The 17,467-nt window shown below is 37.4% G+C and overlaps 13 non-coding genes across 13 annotated transcripts; all 13 read right to left on the bottom strand.

The window, feature by feature from the left end:
• Nucleotides 1-373: 373 nt before the first annotated feature.
• Nucleotides 374-447, bottom strand: Trnad-guc (transfer RNA aspartic acid (anticodon GUC)). Its single transcript has one exon. It is a non-coding gene; the product is annotated as a tRNA-Asp (tRNA).
• Nucleotides 448-1,769: 1,322 nt separating this feature from the next.
• On the bottom strand, nucleotides 1,770-1,843 carry Trnad-guc (transfer RNA aspartic acid (anticodon GUC)). Its single transcript has one exon. It is a non-coding gene; the product is annotated as a tRNA-Asp (tRNA).
• Nucleotides 1,844-3,166: 1,323 nt separating this feature from the next.
• Trnad-guc (transfer RNA aspartic acid (anticodon GUC)) lies at nucleotides 3,167-3,240 on the bottom strand. The gene has a single exon. It is a non-coding gene; the product is annotated as a tRNA-Asp (tRNA).
• A 1,322-nt stretch (nucleotides 3,241-4,562) lies between these two features.
• Trnad-guc (transfer RNA aspartic acid (anticodon GUC)) lies at nucleotides 4,563-4,636 on the bottom strand. Its single transcript has one exon. It is a non-coding gene; the product is annotated as a tRNA-Asp (tRNA).
• A 1,322-nt stretch (nucleotides 4,637-5,958) lies between these two features.
• Trnad-guc (transfer RNA aspartic acid (anticodon GUC)) lies at nucleotides 5,959-6,032 on the bottom strand. Its single transcript has one exon. It is a non-coding gene; the product is annotated as a tRNA-Asp (tRNA).
• A 1,323-nt stretch (nucleotides 6,033-7,355) lies between these two features.
• Nucleotides 7,356-7,429, bottom strand: Trnad-guc (transfer RNA aspartic acid (anticodon GUC)). The gene has a single exon. It is a non-coding gene; the product is annotated as a tRNA-Asp (tRNA).
• A 1,322-nt stretch (nucleotides 7,430-8,751) lies between these two features.
• On the bottom strand, nucleotides 8,752-8,825 carry Trnad-guc (transfer RNA aspartic acid (anticodon GUC)). The gene has a single exon. It is a non-coding gene; the product is annotated as a tRNA-Asp (tRNA).
• A 1,322-nt stretch (nucleotides 8,826-10,147) lies between these two features.
• On the bottom strand, nucleotides 10,148-10,221 carry Trnad-guc (transfer RNA aspartic acid (anticodon GUC)). The gene has a single exon. It is a non-coding gene; the product is annotated as a tRNA-Asp (tRNA).
• A 1,322-nt stretch (nucleotides 10,222-11,543) lies between these two features.
• Nucleotides 11,544-11,617, bottom strand: Trnad-guc (transfer RNA aspartic acid (anticodon GUC)). The gene has a single exon. It is a non-coding gene; the product is annotated as a tRNA-Asp (tRNA).
• Nucleotides 11,618-12,940: 1,323 nt separating this feature from the next.
• Nucleotides 12,941-13,014, bottom strand: Trnad-guc (transfer RNA aspartic acid (anticodon GUC)). The gene has a single exon. It is a non-coding gene; the product is annotated as a tRNA-Asp (tRNA).
• A 1,322-nt stretch (nucleotides 13,015-14,336) lies between these two features.
• Trnad-guc (transfer RNA aspartic acid (anticodon GUC)) lies at nucleotides 14,337-14,410 on the bottom strand. The gene has a single exon. It is a non-coding gene; the product is annotated as a tRNA-Asp (tRNA).
• A 1,322-nt stretch (nucleotides 14,411-15,732) lies between these two features.
• Trnad-guc (transfer RNA aspartic acid (anticodon GUC)) lies at nucleotides 15,733-15,806 on the bottom strand. Its single transcript has one exon. It is a non-coding gene; the product is annotated as a tRNA-Asp (tRNA).
• Nucleotides 15,807-17,129: 1,323 nt separating this feature from the next.
• On the bottom strand, nucleotides 17,130-17,203 carry Trnad-guc (transfer RNA aspartic acid (anticodon GUC)). The gene has a single exon. It is a non-coding gene; the product is annotated as a tRNA-Asp (tRNA).
• Between the last annotated feature and the right edge of the window lie 264 nt (nucleotides 17,204-17,467).

Raw genomic sequence — 17,467 nt, 5'->3', positions numbered from 1 at the left:
AAACTTCAAGAGCATATGAAAGACATATTTTACTTATTAAAGATATGCGTTGAAATATATATAGATGTTTTCATCAAGTTTGTTCCATCGCGTTGATGTACTTTCGCAATTACCTTCTTTTTGTGTCTTTTTCGTGTCTTCGTCTTCAAGCAGTCATGTGCTTATTTTCATCACTTGCAATAAAGCAAAATATTAAACTAGTGCACATCATTTTTCTGATTTCAGACATTCTTGCACAAAACTTTGAGGTTTCTCAAGGAATCTGTTAAAACCAGAAAAAGCATGTTAGTAATGGATTTTTGTACTTTTTGGCGTTGAAAGCCAATTGTTTTCAACTAAAATCTCACAGATAATGCAGAAAAAATAACAAACGCTCCCCGTCGGGGAATCGAACCCCGGTCTCCCGCGTGACAGGCGGGGATACTTAAACCACTATACTAACGAGGACATGAAACATGTCGTTAATTATTGGAATGTCAATTCTAAAGAAATGTCTTTCGCAAACATAAACAAAACTTAAAACGTTAGTTAATCACTATAAGCGTACCACGCTAACTTTGAAGAGCGGACTTTTTCTAAAAAGCAGTCTTATCTCATTAAACAAAATAAATGGCTGATACGAAGTCGGATCGCAAAGTTTAAAGGCTGCACTTGAAAAACACGTTGACTTCTTAAACTTGTTTTCTGTCAAAGTTCCGTATATAATGGTTGGCTGATAGTCCACACCATCGAACTTCTTGAATAAAACAACAACTATTCGTTGAAAAGAAACAATGCAAAACAAATTGATGAATACCACCCCGGATATAGCAGTTAATCTCCTTAGCATGGTAAGTTGTACACAAGTGTTACGGCAAAGTTAACTAAATTACTTGACCACTTTCATATTGTTGTCAATCTTTGCTTTGAACAAACTGTTTTTACGAACGTAATCTTTTTTCGCAGGCTCTTGACGAAACGTTGAATGTCGAACTGGTGAGCAAAATAAAATCCAAAGAGCTTATTCCTGTCCCAGGAATCGGTTACGCAATAGGTTCGATAACAGTTTTATGTCAAAGCGGGGTGCTGTAATTTCGAAAAAGCGCTCTCGCACCGAAGTCGATGACAATAATTGCTCGCTAACTGATGAGTCTCATTCAAACTCTCATGAAAATGAAACTTTTCAATCAACGAAACAAACAAGAAAATCATTCAGCAGCCCAACTAATGGTGGACACTGTTACAGAGGAAAGGGAGCGGTGCCGCTTGCAAGGAAAACGGCTTTTAAACCTATATCAGACATTGAATCATCTTCCAAATCTACTCGTTCTTGTTCTTCCCTTGTTTCTCAAGTCCTCAGAACGCAACATGGCCTCCATTGTCGACAAATGCTAACAGCAGTGTAATAGAACACTGGAAACTTCAAGAGCATATGAAAGACATATTTTACTTATTAAAGATATGCGTTGAAATATATATAGATGTTTTCATCAAGTTTGTTCCATCGCGTTGATGTACTTTCGCAATTACCTTCTTTTTGTGTCTTTTTCGTGTCTTCGTCTTCAAGCAGTCATGTGCTTATTTTCATCACTTGCAATAAAGCAAAATATTAAACTAGTGCACATCATTTTTCTGATTTCAGACATTCTTGCACAAAACTTTGAGGTTTCTCAAGGAATCTGTTCAAACCAGAAAAAGCATGTTAGTAATGGATTTTTGTACTTTTTGGCGTTGAAAGCCAATTGTTTTCAACTAAAATCTCACAGATAATGCAGAAAAAATAACAAACGCTCCCCGTCGGGGAATCGAACCCCGGTCTCCCGCGTGACAGGCGGGGATACTTAAACCACTATACTAACGAGGACATGAAACATGTCGTTAATTATTGGAATGTCAATTCTAAAGAAATGTCTTTCGCAAACATAAACAAAACTTAAAACGTTAGTTAATCACTATAAGCGTACCACGCTAACTTTGAAGAGCGGACTTTTTCTAAAAAGCAGTCTTATCTCATTAAACAAAATAAATGGCTGATACGAAGTCGGATCGCAAAGTTTAAAGGCTGCACTTGAAAAACACGTTGACTTCTTAAACTTGTTTTCTGTCAAAGTTCCGTATATAATGGTTGGCTGATAGTCCACACCATCGAACTTCTTGAATAAAACAACAACTATTCGTTGAAAAGAAACAATGCAAAACAAATTGATGAATACCACCCCGGATATAGCAGTTAATCTCCTTAGCATGGTAAGTTGTACACAAGTGTTACGGCAAAGTTAACTAAATTACTTGACCACTTTCATATTGTTGTCAATCTTTGCTTTGAACAAACTGTTTTTACGAACGTAATCTTTTTTCGCAGGCTCTTGACGAAACGTTGAATGTCGAACTGGTGAGCAAAATAAAATCCAAAGAGCTTATTCCTGTCCCAGGAATCGGTTACGCAATAGGTTCGATAACAGTTTTATGTCAAAGCGGGGTGCTGTAATTTCGAAAAAGCGCTCTCGCACCGAAGTCGATGACAATAATTGCTCGCTAACTGATGAGTCTCATTCAAACTCTCATGAAAATGAAACTTTTCAATCAACGAAACAAACAAGAAAATCATTCAGCAGCCCAACTAATGGTGGACACTGTTACAGAGGAAAGGGAGCGGTGCCGCTTGCAAGGAAAACGGCTTTTAAACCTATATCAGACATTGAATCATCTTCCAAATCTACTCGTTCTTGTTCTTCCCTTGTTTCTCAAGTCCTCAGAACGCAACATGGCCTCCATTGTCGACAAATGCTAACAGCAGTGTAATAGAACACTGGAAACTTCAAGAGCATATGAAAGACATATTTTACTTATTAAAGATATGCGTTGAAATATATATAGATGTTTTCATCAAGTTTGTTCCATCGCGTTGATGTACTTTCGCAATTACCTTCTTTTTTGTGTCTTTTTCGTGTCTTCGTCTTCAAGCAGTCATGTGCTTATTTTCATCACTTGCAATAAAGCAAAATATTAAACTAGTGCACATCATTTTTCTGATTTCAGACATTCTTGCACAAAACTTTGAGGTTTCTCAAGGAATCTGTTAAAACCAGAAAAAGCATGTTAGTAATGGATTTTTGTACTTTTTGGCGTTGAAAGCCAATTGTTTTCAACTAAAATCTCACAGATAATGCAGAAAAAATAACAAACGCTCCCCGTCGGGGAATCGAACCCCGGTCTCCCGCGTGACAGGCGGGGATACTTAAACCACTATACTAACGAGGACATGAAACATGTCGTTAATTATTGGAATGTCAATTCTAAAGAAATGTCTTTCGCAAACATAAACAAAACTTAAAACGTTAGTTAATCACTATAAGCGTACCACGCTAACTTTGAAGAGCGGACTTTTTCTAAAAAGCAGTCTTATCTCATTAAACAAAATAAATGGCTGATACGAAGTCGGATCGCAAAGTTTAAAGGCTGCACTTGAAAAACACGTTGACTTCTTAAACTTGTTTTCTGTCAAAGTTCCGTATATAATGGTTGGCTGATAGTCCACACCATCGAACTTCTTGAATAAAACAACAACTATTCGTTGAAAAGAAACAATGCAAAACAAATTGATGAATACCACCCCGGATATAGCAGTTAATCTCCTTAGCATGGTAAGTTGTACACAAGTGTTACGGCAAAGTCAACTAAATTACTTGACCACTTTCATATTGTTGTCAATCTTTGCTTTGAACAAACTGTTTTTACGAACGTAATCTTTTTTCGCAGGCTCTTGACGAAACGTTGAATGTCGAACTGGTGAGCAAAATAAAATCCAAAGAGCTTATTCCTGTCCCAGGAATCGGTTACGCAATAGGTTCGATAACAGTTTTATGTCAAAGCGGGGTGCTGTAATTTCGAAAAAGCGCTCTCGCACCGAAGTCGATGACAATAATTGCTCGCTAACTGATGAGTCTCATTCAAACTCTCATGAAAATGGAACCTTTCAATCAACGAAACAAACAAGAAAATCATTCAGCAGCCCATCTAATGGTGGACACTGTTACAGAGGAAAGGGAGCGGTACCGCTTGCAAGGAAAACGGCTTTTAAACCTATATCAGACATTGAATCATCTTCCAAATCTACTCGTTCTTGTTCTTCCCTTGTTTCTCAAGTCCTCAGAACGCAACATGGCCTCCATTGTCGACAAATGCTAACAGCAGTGTAATAGAACACTGGAAACTTCAAGAGCATATGAAAGACATATTTTACTTATTAAAGATATGCGTTGAAATATATATAGATGTTTTCATCAAGTTTGTTCCATCGCGTTGATGTACTTTCGCAATTACCTTCTTTTTGTGTCTTTTTCGTGTCTTCGTCTTCAAGCAGTCATGTGCTTATTTTCATCACTTGCAATAAAGCAAAATATTAAACTAGTGCACATCATTTTTCTGATTTCAGACATTCTTGCACAAAACTTTGAGGTTTCTCAAGGAATCTGTTCAAACCAGAAAAAGCATGTTAGTAATGGATTTTTGTACTTTTTGGCGTTGAAAGCCAATTGTTTTCAACTAAAATCTCACAGATAATGCAGAAAAAATAACAAACGCTCCCCGTCGGGGAATCGAACCCCGGTCTCCCGCGTGACAGGCGGGGATACTTAAACCACTATACTAACGAGGACATGAAACATGTCGTTAATTATTGGAATGTCAATTCTAAAGAAATGTCTTTCGCAAACATAAACAAAACTTAAAACGTTAGTTAATCACTATAAGCGTACCACGCTAACTTTGAAGAGCGGACTTTTTCTAAAAAGCAGTCTTATCTCATTAAACAAAATAAATGGCTGATACGAAGTCGGATCGCAAAGTTTAAAGGCTGCACTTGAAAAACACGTTGACTTCTTAAACTTGTTTTCTGTCAAAGTTCCGTATATAATGGTTGGCTGATAGTCCACACCATCGAACTTCTTGAATAAAACAACAACTATTCGTTGAAAAGAAACAATGCAAAACAAATTGATGAATACCACCCCGGATATAGCAGTTAATCTCCTTAGCATGGTAAGTTGTACACAAGTGTTACGGCAAAGTTAACTGAATTACTTGACCACTTTCATATTGTTGTCAATCTTTGCTTTGAACAAACTGTTTTTACGAACGTAATCTTTTTTCGCAGGCTCTTGACGAAACGTTGAATGTCGAACTGGTGAGCAAAATAAAATCCAAAGAGCTTATTCCTGTCCCAGGAATCGGTTACGCAATAGGTTCGATAACAGTTTTATGTCAAAGCGGGGTGCTGTAATTTCGAAAATGCGCTCTCGCACCGAAGTCGATGACAATAATTGCTCGCTAACTGATGAGTCTCATTCAAACTCTCATGAAAATGGAACCTTTCAATCAACGAAACAAACAAGAAAATCATTCAGCAGCCCATCTAATGGTGGACACTGTTACAGAGGAAAGGGAGCGGTACCGCTTGCAAGGAAAACGGCTTTTAAACCTATATCGGACATTGAATCATCTTCCAAATCTACTCGTTCTTGTTCTTCCCTTGTTTCTCAAGTCCTCAGAACGCAACATGGCCTCCATTGTCGACAAATGCTAACAGCAGTGTAATAGAACACTGGAAACTTCAAGAGCATATGAAAGACATATTTTACTTATTAAAGATATGCGTTGAAATATATATAGATGTTTTCATCAAGTTTGTTCCATCGCGTTGATGTACTTTCGCAATTACCTTCTTTTTGTGTCTTTTTCGTGTCTTCGTCTTCAAGCAGTCATGTGCTTATTTTCATCACTTGCAATAAAGCAAAATATTAAACTAGTACACATCATTTTTCTGATTTCAGACATTCTTGCACAAAACTTTGAGGTTTCTCAAGGAATCTGTTCAAACCAGAAAAAGCATGTTAGTAATGGATTTTTGTACTTTTTGGCGTTGAAAGCCAATTGTTTTCAACTAAAATCTCACAGATAATGCAGAAAAAATAACAAACGCTCCCCGTCGGGGAATCGAACCCCGGTCTCCCGCGTGACAGGCGGGGATACTTAAACCACTATACTAACGAGGACATGAAACATGTCGTTAATTATTGGAATGTCAATTCTAAAGAAATGTCTTTCGCAAACATAAACAAAACTTAAAACGTTAGTTAATCACTATAAGCGTACCACGCTAACTTTGAAGAGCGGACTTTTTCTAAAAAGCAGTCTTATCTCATTAAACAAAATAAATGGCTGATACGAAGTCGGATCGCAAAGTTTAAAGGCTGCACTTGAAAAACACGTTGACTTCTTAAACTTGTTTTCTGTCAAAGTTCCGTATATAATGGTTGGCTGATAGTCCACACCATCGAACTTCTTGAATAAAACAACAACTATTCGTTGAAAAGAAACAATGCAAAACAAATTGATGAATACCACCCCGGATATAGCAGTTAATCTCCTTAGCATGGTAAGTTGTACACAAGTGTTACGGCAAAGTTAACTAAATTACTTGACCACTTTCATATTGTTGTCAATCTTTGCTTTGAACAAACTGTTTTTACGAACGTAATCTTTTTTCGCAGGCTCTTGACGAAACGTTGAATGTCGAACTGGTGAGCAAAATAAAATCCAAAGAGCTTATTCCTGTCCCAGGAATCGGTTACGCAATAGGTTCGATAACAGTTTTGTGTCAAAGCGGGGTGCTGTAATTTCGAAAAAGCGCTCTCGCACCGAAGTCGATGACAATAATTGCTCGCTAACTGATGAGTCTCATTCAAACTCTCATGAAAATGAAACTTTTCAATCAACGAAACAAACAAGAAAATCATTCAGCAGCCCAACTAATGGTGGACACTGTTACAGAGGAAAGGGAGCGGTGCCGCTTGCAAGGAAAACGGCTTTTAAACCTATATCAGACATTGAATCATCTTCCAAATCTACTCGTTCTTGTTCTTCCCTTGTTTCTCAAGTCCTCAGAACGCAACATGGCCTCCATTGTCGACAAATGCTAACAGCAGTGTAATAGAACACTGGAAACTTCAAGAGCATATGAAAGACATATTTTACTTATTAAAGATATGCGTTGAAATATATATAGATGTTTTCATCAAGTTTGTTCCATCGCGTTGATGTACTTTCGCAATTACCTTCTTTTTTGTGTCTTTTTCGTGTCTTCGTCTTCAAGCAGTCATGTGCTTATTTTCATCACTTGCAATAAAGCAAAATATTAAACTAGTGCACATCATTTTTCTGATTTCAGACATTCTTGCACAAAACTTTGAGGTTTCTCAAGGAATCTGTTAAAACCAGAAAAAGCATGTTAGTAATGGATTTTTGTACTTTTTGGCGTTGAAAGCCAATTGTTTTCAACTAAAATCTCACAGATAATGCAGAAAAAATAACAAACGCTCCCCGTCGGGGAATCGAACCCCGGTCTCCCGCGTGACAGGCGGGGATACTTAAACCACTATACTAACGAGGACATGAAACATGTCGTTAATTATTGGAATGTCAATTCTAAAGAAATGTCTTTCGCAAACATAAACAAAACTTAAAACGTTAGTTAATCACTATAAGCGTACCACGCTAACTTTGAAGAGCGGACTTTTTCTAAAAAGCAGTCTTATCTCATTAAACAAAATAAATGGCTGATACGAAGTCGGATCGCAAAGTTTAAAGGCTGCACTTGAAAAACACGTTGACTTCTTAAACTTGTTTTCTGTCAAAGTTCCGTATATAATGGTTGGCTGATAGTCCACACCATCGAACTTCTTGAATAAAACAACAACTATTCGTTGAAAAGAAACAATGCAAAACAAATTGATGAATACCACCCCGGATATAGCAGTTAATCTCCTTAGCATGGTAAGTTGTACACAAGTGTTACGGCAAAGTCAACTAAATTACTTGACCACTTTCATATTGTTGTCAATCTTTGCTTTGAACAAACTGTTTTTACGAACGTAATCTTTTTTCGCAGGCTCTTGACGAAACGTTGAATGTCGAACTGGTGAGCAAAATAAAATCCAAAGAGCTTATTCCTGTCCCAGGAATCGGTTACGCAATAGGTTCGATAACAGTTTTATGTCAAAGCGGGGTGCTGTAATTTCGAAAAAGCGCTCTCGCACCGAAGTCGATGACAATAATTGCTCGCTAACTGATGAGTCTCATTCAAACTCTCATGAAAATGGAACCTTTCAATCAACGAAACAAACAAGAAAATCATTCAGCAGCCCATCTAATGGTGGACACTGTTACAGAGGAAAGGGAGCGGTACCGCTTGCAAGGAAAACGGCTTTTAAACCTATATCAGACATTGAATCATCTTCCAAATCTACTCGTTCTTGTTCTTCCCTTGTTTCTCAAGTCCTCAGAACGCAACATGGCCTCCATTGTCGACAAATGCTAACAGCAGTGTAATAGAACACTGGAAACTTCAAGAGCATATGAAAGACATATTTTACTTATTAAAGATATGCGTTGAAATATATATAGATGTTTTCATCAAGTTTGTTCCATCGCGTTGATGTACTTTCGCAATTACCTTCTTTTTGTGTCTTTTTCGTGTCTTCGTCTTCAAGCAGTCATGTGCTTATTTTCATCACTTGCAATAAAGCAAAATATTAAACTAGTGCACATCATTTTTCTGATTTCAGACATTCTTGCACAAAACTTTGAGGTTTCTCAAGGAATCTGTTCAAACCAGAAAAAGCATGTTAGTAATGGATTTTTGTACTTTTTGGCGTTGAAAGCCAATTGTTTTCAACTAAAATCTCACAGATAATGCAGAAAAAATAACAAACGCTCCCCGTCGGGGAATCGAACCCCGGTCTCCCGCGTGACAGGCGGGGATACTTAAACCACTATACTAACGAGGACATGAAACATGTCGTTAATTATTGGAATGTCAATTCTAAAGAAATGTCTTTCGCAAACATAAACAAAACTTAAAACGTTAGTTAATCACTATAAGCGTACCACGCTAACTTTGAAGAGCGGACTTTTTCTAAAAAGCAGTCTTATCTCATTAAACAAAATAAATGGCTGATACGAAGTCGGATCGCAAAGTTTAAAGGCTGCACTTGAAAAACACGTTGACTTCTTAAACTTGTTTTCTGTCAAAGTTCCGTATATAATGGTTGGCTGATAGTCCACACCATCGAACTTCTTGAATAAAACAACAACTATTCGTTGAAAAGAAACAATGCAAAACAAATTGATGAATACCACCCCGGATATAGCAGTTAATCTCCTTAGCATGGTAAGTTGTACACAAGTGTTACGGCAAAGTTAACTAAATTACTTGACCACTTTCATATTGTTGTCAATCTTTGCTTTGAACAAACTGTTTTTACGAACGTAATCTTTTTTCGCAGGCTCTTGACGAAACGTTGAATGTCGAACTGGTGAGCAAAATAAAATCCAAAGAGCTTATTCCTGTCCCAGGAATCGGTTACGCAATAGGTTCGATAACAGTTTTATGTCAAAGCGGGGTGCTGTAATTTCGAAAAAGCGCTCTCGCACCGAAGTCGATGACAATAATTGCTCGCTAACTGATGAGTCTCATTCAAACTCTCATGAAAATGAAACTTTTCAATCAACGAAACAAACAAGAAAATCATTCAGCAGCCCAACTAATGGTGGACACTGTTACAGAGGAAAGGGAGCGGTGCCGCTTGCAAGGAAAACGGCTTTTAAACCTATATCAGACATTGAATCATCTTCCAAATCTACTCGTTCTTGTTCTTCCCTTGTTTCTCAAGTCCTCAGAACGCAACATGGCCTCCATTGTCGACAAATGCTAACAGCAGTGTAATAGAACACTGGAAACTTCAAGAGCATATGAAAGACATATTTTACTTATTAAAGATATGCGTTGAAATATATATAGATGTTTTCATCAAGTTTGTTCCATCGCGTTGATGTACTTTCGCAATTACCTTCTTTTTGTGTCTTTTTCGTGTCTTCGTCTTCAAGCAGTCATGTGCTTATTTTCATCACTTGCAATAAAGCAAAATATTAAACTAGTGCACATCATTTTTCTGATTTCAGACATTCTTGCACAAAACTTTGAGGTTTCTCAAGGAATCTGTTCAAACCAGAAAAAGCATGTTAGTAATGGATTTTTGTACTTTTTGGCGTTGAAAGCCAATTGTTTTCAACTAAAATCTCACAGATAATGCAGAAAAAATAACAAACGCTCCCCGTCGGGGAATCGAACCCCGGTCTCCCGCGTGACAGGCGGGGATACTTAAACCACTATACTAACGAGGACATGAAACATGTCGTTAATTATTGGAATGTCAATTCTAAAGAAATGTCTTTCGCAAACATAAACAAAACTTAAAACGTTAGTTAATCACTATAAGCGTACCACGCTAACTTTGAAGAGCGGACTTTTTCTAAAAAGCAGTCTTATCTCATTAAACAAAATAAATGGCTGATACGAAGTCGGATCGCAAAGTTTAAAGGCTGCACTTGAAAAACACGTTGACTTCTTAAACTTGTTTTCTGTCAAAGTTCCGTATATAATGGTTGGCTGATAGTCCACACCATCGAACTTCTTGAATAAAACAACAACTATTCGTTGAAAAGAAACAATGCAAAACAAATTGATGAATACCACCCCGGATATAGCAGTTAATCTCCTTAGCATGGTAAGTTGTACACAAGTGTTACGGCAAAGTTAACTAAATTACTTGACCACTTTCATATTGTTGTCAATCTTTGCTTTGAACAAACTGTTTTTACGAACGTAATCTTTTTTCGCAGGCTCTTGACGAAACGTTGAATGTCGAACTGGTGAGCAAAATAAAATCCAAAGAGCTTATTCCTGTCCCAGGAATCGGTTACGCAATAGGTTCGATAACAGTTTTATGTCAAAGCGGGGTGCTGTAATTTCGAAAAAGCGCTCTCGCACCGAAGTCGATGACAATAATTGCTCGCTAACTGATGAGTCTCATTCAAACTCTCATGAAAATGAAACTTTTCAATCAACGAAACAAACAAGAAAATCATTCAGCAGCCCAACTAATGGTGGACACTGTTACAGAGGAAAGGGAGCGGTGCCGCTTGCAAGGAAAACGGCTTTTAAACCTATATCAGACATTGAATCATCTTCCAAATCTACTCGTTCTTGTTCTTCCCTTGTTTCTCAAGTCCTCAGAACGCAACATGGCCTCCATTGTCGACAAATGCTAACAGCAGTGTAATAGAACACTGGAAACTTCAAGAGCATATGAAAGACATATTTTACTTATTAAAGATATGCGTTGAAATATATATAGATGTTTTCATCAAGTTTGTTCCATCGCGTTGATGTACTTTCGCAATTACCTTCTTTTTGTGTCTTTTTCGTGTCTTCGTCTTCAAGCAGTCATGTGCTTATTTTCATCACTTGCAATAAAGCAAAATATTAAACTAGTGCACATCATTTTTCTGATTTCAGACATTCTTGCACAAAACTTTGAGGTTTCTCAAGGAATCTGTTCAAACCAGAAAAAGCATGTTAGTAATGGATTTTTGTACTTTTTGGCGTTGAAAGCCAATTGTTTTCAACTAAAATCTCACAGATAATGCAGAAAAAATAACAAACGCTCCCCGTCGGGGAATCGAACCCCGGTCTCCCGCGTGACAGGCGGGGATACTTAAACCACTATACTAACGAGGACATGAAACATGTCGTTAATTATTGGAATGTCAATTCTAAAGAAATGTCTTTCGCAAACATAAACAAAACTTAAAACGTTAGTTAATCACTATAAGCGTACCACGCTAACTTTGAAGAGCGGACTTTTTCTAAAAAGCAGTCTTATCTCATTAAACAAAATAAATGGCTGATACGAAGTCGGATCGCAAAGTTTAAAGGCTGCACTTGAAAAACACGTTGACTTCTTAAACTTGTTTTCTGTCAAAGTTCCGTATATAATGGTTGGCTGATAGTCCACACCATCGAACTTCTTGAATAAAACAACAACTATTCGTTGAAAAGAAACAATGCAAAACAAATTGATGAATACCACCCCGGATATAGCAGTTAATCTCCTTAGCATGGTAAGTTGTACACAAGTGTTACGGCAAAGTTAACTAAATTACTTGACCACTTTCATATTGTTGTCAATCTTTGCTTTGAACAAACTGTTTTTACGAACGTAATCTTTTTTCGCAGGCTCTTGACGAAACGTTGAATGTCGAACTGGTGAGCAAAATAAAATCCAAAGAGCTTATTCCTGTCCCAGGAATCGGTTACGCAATAGGTTCGATAACAGTTTTATGTCAAAGCGGGGTGCTGTAATTTCGAAAAAGCGCTCTCGCACCGAAGTCGATGACAATAATTGCTCGCTAACTGATGAGTCTCATTCAAACTCTCATGAAAATGAAACTTTTCAATCAACGAAACAAACAAGAAAATCATTCAGCAGCCCAACTAATGGTGGACACTGTTACAGAGGAAAGGGAGCGGTGCCGCTTGCAAGGAAAACGGCTTTTAAACCTATATCAGACATTGAATCATCTTCCAAATCTACTCGTTCTTGTTCTTCCCTTGTTTCTCAAGTCCTCAGAACGCAACATGGCCTCCATTGTCGACAAATGCTAACAGCAGTGTAATAGAACACTGGAAACTTCAAGAGCATATGAAAGACATATTTTACTTATTAAAGATATGCGTTGAAATATATATAGATGTTTTCATCAAGTTTGTTCCATCGCGTTGATGTACTTTCGCAATTACCTTCTTTTTTGTGTCTTTTTCGTGTCTTCGTCTTCAAGCAGTCATGTGCTTATTTTCATCACTTGCAATAAAGCAAAATATTAAACTAGTGCACATCATTTTTCTGATTTCAGACATTCTTGCACAAAACTTTGAGGTTTCTCAAGGAATCTGTTCAAACCAGAAAAAGCATGTTAGTAATGGATTTTTGTACTTTTTGGCGTTGAAAGCCAATTGTTTTCAACTAAAATCTCACAGATAATGCAGAAAAAATAACAAACGCTCCCCGTCGGGGAATCGAACCCCGGTCTCCCGCGTGACAGGCGGGGATACTTAAACCACTATACTAACGAGGACATGAAACATGTCGTTAATTATTGGAATGTCAATTCTAAAGAAATGTCTTTCGCAAACATAAACAAAACTTAAAACGTTAGTTAATCACTATAAGCGTACCACGCTAACTTTGAAGAGCGGACTTTTTCTAAAAAGCAGTCTTATCTCATTAAACAAAATAAATGGCTGATACGAAGTCGGATCGCAAAGTTTAAAGGCTGCACTTGAAAAACACGTTGACTTCTTAAACTTGTTTTCTGTCAAAGTTCCGTATATAATGGTTGGCTGATAGTCCACACCATCGAACTTCTTGAATAAAACAACAACTATTCGTTGAAAAGAAACAATGCAAAACAAATTGATGAATACCACCCCGGATATAGCAGTTAATCTCCTTAGCATGGTAAGTTGTACACAAGTGTTACGGCAAAGTCAACTAAATTACTTGACCACTTTCATATTGTTGTCAATCTTTGCTTTGAACAAACTGTTTTTACGAACGTAATCTTTTTTCGCAGGCTCTTGACGAAACGTTGAATGTCGAACTGGTGAGCAAAATAAAATCCAAAGAGCTTATTCCTGTCCCAGGAATCGGTTACGCAATAGGTTCGATAACAGTTTTATGTCAAAGCGGGGTGCTGTAATTTCGAAAAAGCGCTCTCGCACCGAAGTCGATGACAATAATTGCTCGCTAACTGATGAGTCTCATTCAAACTCTCATGAAAATGGAACCTTTCAATCAACGAAACAAACAAGAAAATCATTCAGCAGCCCATCTAATGGTGGACACTGTTACAGAGGAAAGGGAGCGGTACCGCTTGCAAGGAAAACGGCTTTTAAACCTATATCAGACATTGAATCATCTTCCAAATCTACTCGTTCTTGTTCTTCCCTTGTTTCTCAAGTCCTCAGAACGCAACATGGCCTCCATTGTCGACAAATGCTAACAGCAGTGTAATAGAACACTGGAAACTTCAAGAGCATATGAAAGACATATTTTACTTATTAAAGATATGCGTTGAAATATATATAGATGTTTTCATCAAGTTTGTTCCATCGCGTTGATGTACTTTCGCAATTACCTTCTTTTTGTGTCTTTTTCGTGTCTTCGTCTTCAAGCAGTCATGTGCTTATTTTCATCACTTGCAATAAAGCAAAATATTAAACTAGTGCACATCATTTTTCTGATTTCAGACATTCTTGCACAAAACTTTGAGGTTTCTCAAGGAATCTGTTCAAACCAGAAAAAGCATGTTAGTAATGGATTTTTGTACTTTTTGGCGTTGAAAGCCAATTGTTTTCAACTAAAATCTCACAGATAATGCAGAAAAAATAACAAACGCTCCCCGTCGGGGAATCGAACCCCGGTCTCCCGCGTGACAGGCGGGGATACTTAAACCACTATACTAACGAGGACATGAAACATGTCGTTAATTATTGGAATGTCAATTCTAAAGAAATGTCTTTCGCAAACATAAACAAAACTTAAAACGTTAGTTAATCACTATAAGCGTACCACGCTAACTTTGAAGAGCGGACTTTTTCTAAAAAGCAGTCTTATCTCATTAAACAAAATAAATGGCTGATACGAAGTCGGATCGCAAAGTTTAAAGGCTGCACTTGAAAAACACGTTGACTTCTTAAACTTGTTTTCTGTCAAAGTTCCGTATATAATGGTTGGCTGATAGTCCACACCATCGAACTTCTTGAATAAAACAACAACTATTCGTTGAAAAGAAACAATGCAAAACAAATTGATGAATACCACCCCGGATATAGCAGTTAATCTCCTTAGCATGGTAAGTTGTACACAAGTGTTACGGCAAAGTTAACTGAATTACTTGACCACTTTCATATTGTTGTCAATCTTTGCTTTGAACAAACTGTTTTTACGAACGTAATCTTTTTTCGCAGGCTCTTGACGAAACGTTGAATGTCGAACTGGTGAGCAAAATAAAATCCAAAGAGCTTATTCCTGTCCCAGGAATCGGTTACGCAATAGGTTCGATAACAGTTTTATGTCAAAGCGGGGTGCTGTAATTTCGAAAATGCGCTCTCGCACCGAAGTCGATGACAATAATTGCTCGCTAACTGATGAGTCTCATTCAAACTCTCATGAAAATGGAACCTTTCAATCAACGAAACAAACAAGAAAATCATTCAGCAGCCCATCTAATGGTGGACACTGTTACAGAGGAAAGGGAGCGGTACCGCTTGCAAGGAAAACGGCTTTTAAACCTATATCGGACATTGAATCATCTTCCAAATCTACTCGTTCTTGTTCTTCCCTTGTTTCTCAAGTCCTCAGAACGCAACATGGCCTCCATTGTCGACAAATGCTAACAGCAGTGTAATAGAACACTGGAAACTTCAAGAGCATATGAAAGACATATTTTACTTATTAAAGATATGCGTTGAAATATATATAGATGTTTTCATCAAGTTTGTTCCATCGCGTTGATGTACTTTCGCAATTACCTTCTTTTTGTGTCTTTTTCGTGTCTTCGTCTTCAAGCAGTCATGTGCTTATTTTCATCACTTGCAATAAAGCAAAATATTAAACTAGTACACATCATTTTTCTGATTTCAGACATTCTTGCACAAAACTTTGAGGTTTCTCAAGGAATCTGTTCAAACCAGAAAAAGCATGTTAGTAATGGATTTTTGTACTTTTTGGCGTTGAAAGCCAATTGTTTTCAACTAAAATCTCACAGATAATGCAGAAAAAATAACAAACGCTCCCCGTCGGGGAATCGAACCCCGGTCTCCCGCGTGACAGGCGGGGATACTTAAACCACTATACTAACGAGGACATGAAACATGTCGTTAATTATTGGAATGTCAATTCTAAAGAAATGTCTTTCGCAAACATAAACAAAACTTAAAACGTTAGTTAATCACTATAAGCGTACCACGCTAACTTTGAAGAGCGGACTTTTTCTAAAAAGCAGTCTTATCTCATTAAACAAAATAAATGGCTGATACGAAGTCGGATCGCAAAGTTTAAAGGCTGCACTTGAAAAACACGTTGACTTCTTAAACTTGTTTTCTGTCAAAGTTCCGTATATAATGGTTGGCTGATAGTCCACACCATCGAACTTCTTGAATAAAACAACAACTATTCGTTGAAAAGAAACAATGCAAAACAAATTGATGAATACCACCCCGGATATAGCAGTTAATCTCCTTAGCATGGTAAGTTGTACACAAGTGTTACGGCAAAGTTAACTAAATTACTTGACCACTTTCATATTGTTGTCAATCTTTGCTTTGAACAAACTGTTTTTACGAACGTAATCTTTTTTCGCAGGCTCTTGACGAAACGTTGAATGTCGAACTGGTGAGCAAAATAAAATCCAAAGAGCTTATTCCTGTCCCAGGAATCGGTTACGCAATAGGTTCGATAACAGTTTTGTGTCAAAGCGGGGTGCTGTAATTTCGAAAAAGCGCTCTCGCACCGAAGTCGATGACAATAATTGCTCGCTAACTGATGAGTCTCATTCAAACTCTCATGAAAATGAAACTTTTCAATCAACGAAACAAACAAGAAAATCATTCAGCAGCCCAACTAATGGTGGACACTGTTACAGAGGAAAGGGAGCGGTGCCGCTTGCAAGGAAAACGGCTTTTAAACCTATATCAGACATTGAATCATCTTCCAAATCTACTCGTTCTTGTTCTTCCCTTGTTTCTCAAGTCCTCAGAACGCAACATGGCCTCCATTGTCGACAAATGCTAACAGCAGTGTAATAGAACACTGGAAACTTCAAGAGCATATGAAAGACATATTTTACTTATTAAAGATATGCGTTGAAATATATATAGATGTTTTCATCAAGTTTGTTCCATCGCGTTGATGTACTTTCGCAATTACCTTCTTTTTTGTGTCTTTTTCGTGTCTTCGTCTTCAAGCAGTCATGTGCTTATTTTCATCACTTGCAATAAAGCAAAATATTAAACTAGTGCACATCATTTTTCTGATTTCAGACATTCTTGCACAAAACTTTGAGGTTTCTCAAGGAATCTGTTAAAACCAGAAAAAGCATGTTAGTAATGGATTTTTGTACTTTTTGGCGTTGAAAGCCAATTGTTTTCAACTAAAATCTCACAGATAATGCAGAAAAAATAACAAACGCTCCCCGTCGGGGAATCGAACCCCGGTCTCCCGCGTGACAGGCGGGGATACTTAAACCACTATACTAACGAGGACATGAAACATGTCGTTAATTATTGGAATGTCAATTCTAAAGAAATGTCTTTCGCAAACATAAACAAAACTTAAAACGTTAGTTAATCACTATAAGCGTACCACGCTAACTTTGAAGAGCGGACTTTTTCTAAAAAGCAGTCTTATCTCATTAAACAAAATAAATGGCTGATACGAAGTCGGATCGCAAAGTTTAAAGGCTGCACTTGAAAAACACGTTGACTTCTTAAACTTGTTTTCTGTCAAAGTTCCGTATATAATGGTTG

This window comes from Phallusia mammillata, unplaced genomic scaffold (genome assembly GCF_965637545.1).
Source record: "Phallusia mammillata unplaced genomic scaffold, kaPhaMamm4.hap1.1 HAP1_SCAFFOLD_310, whole genome shotgun sequence".
NCBI classification, from domain to species: Eukaryota; Metazoa; Chordata; class Ascidiacea; order Phlebobranchia; family Ascidiidae; genus Phallusia; species Phallusia mammillata.
This window is presented reverse-complemented; position numbering and strand designations above follow the sequence as displayed.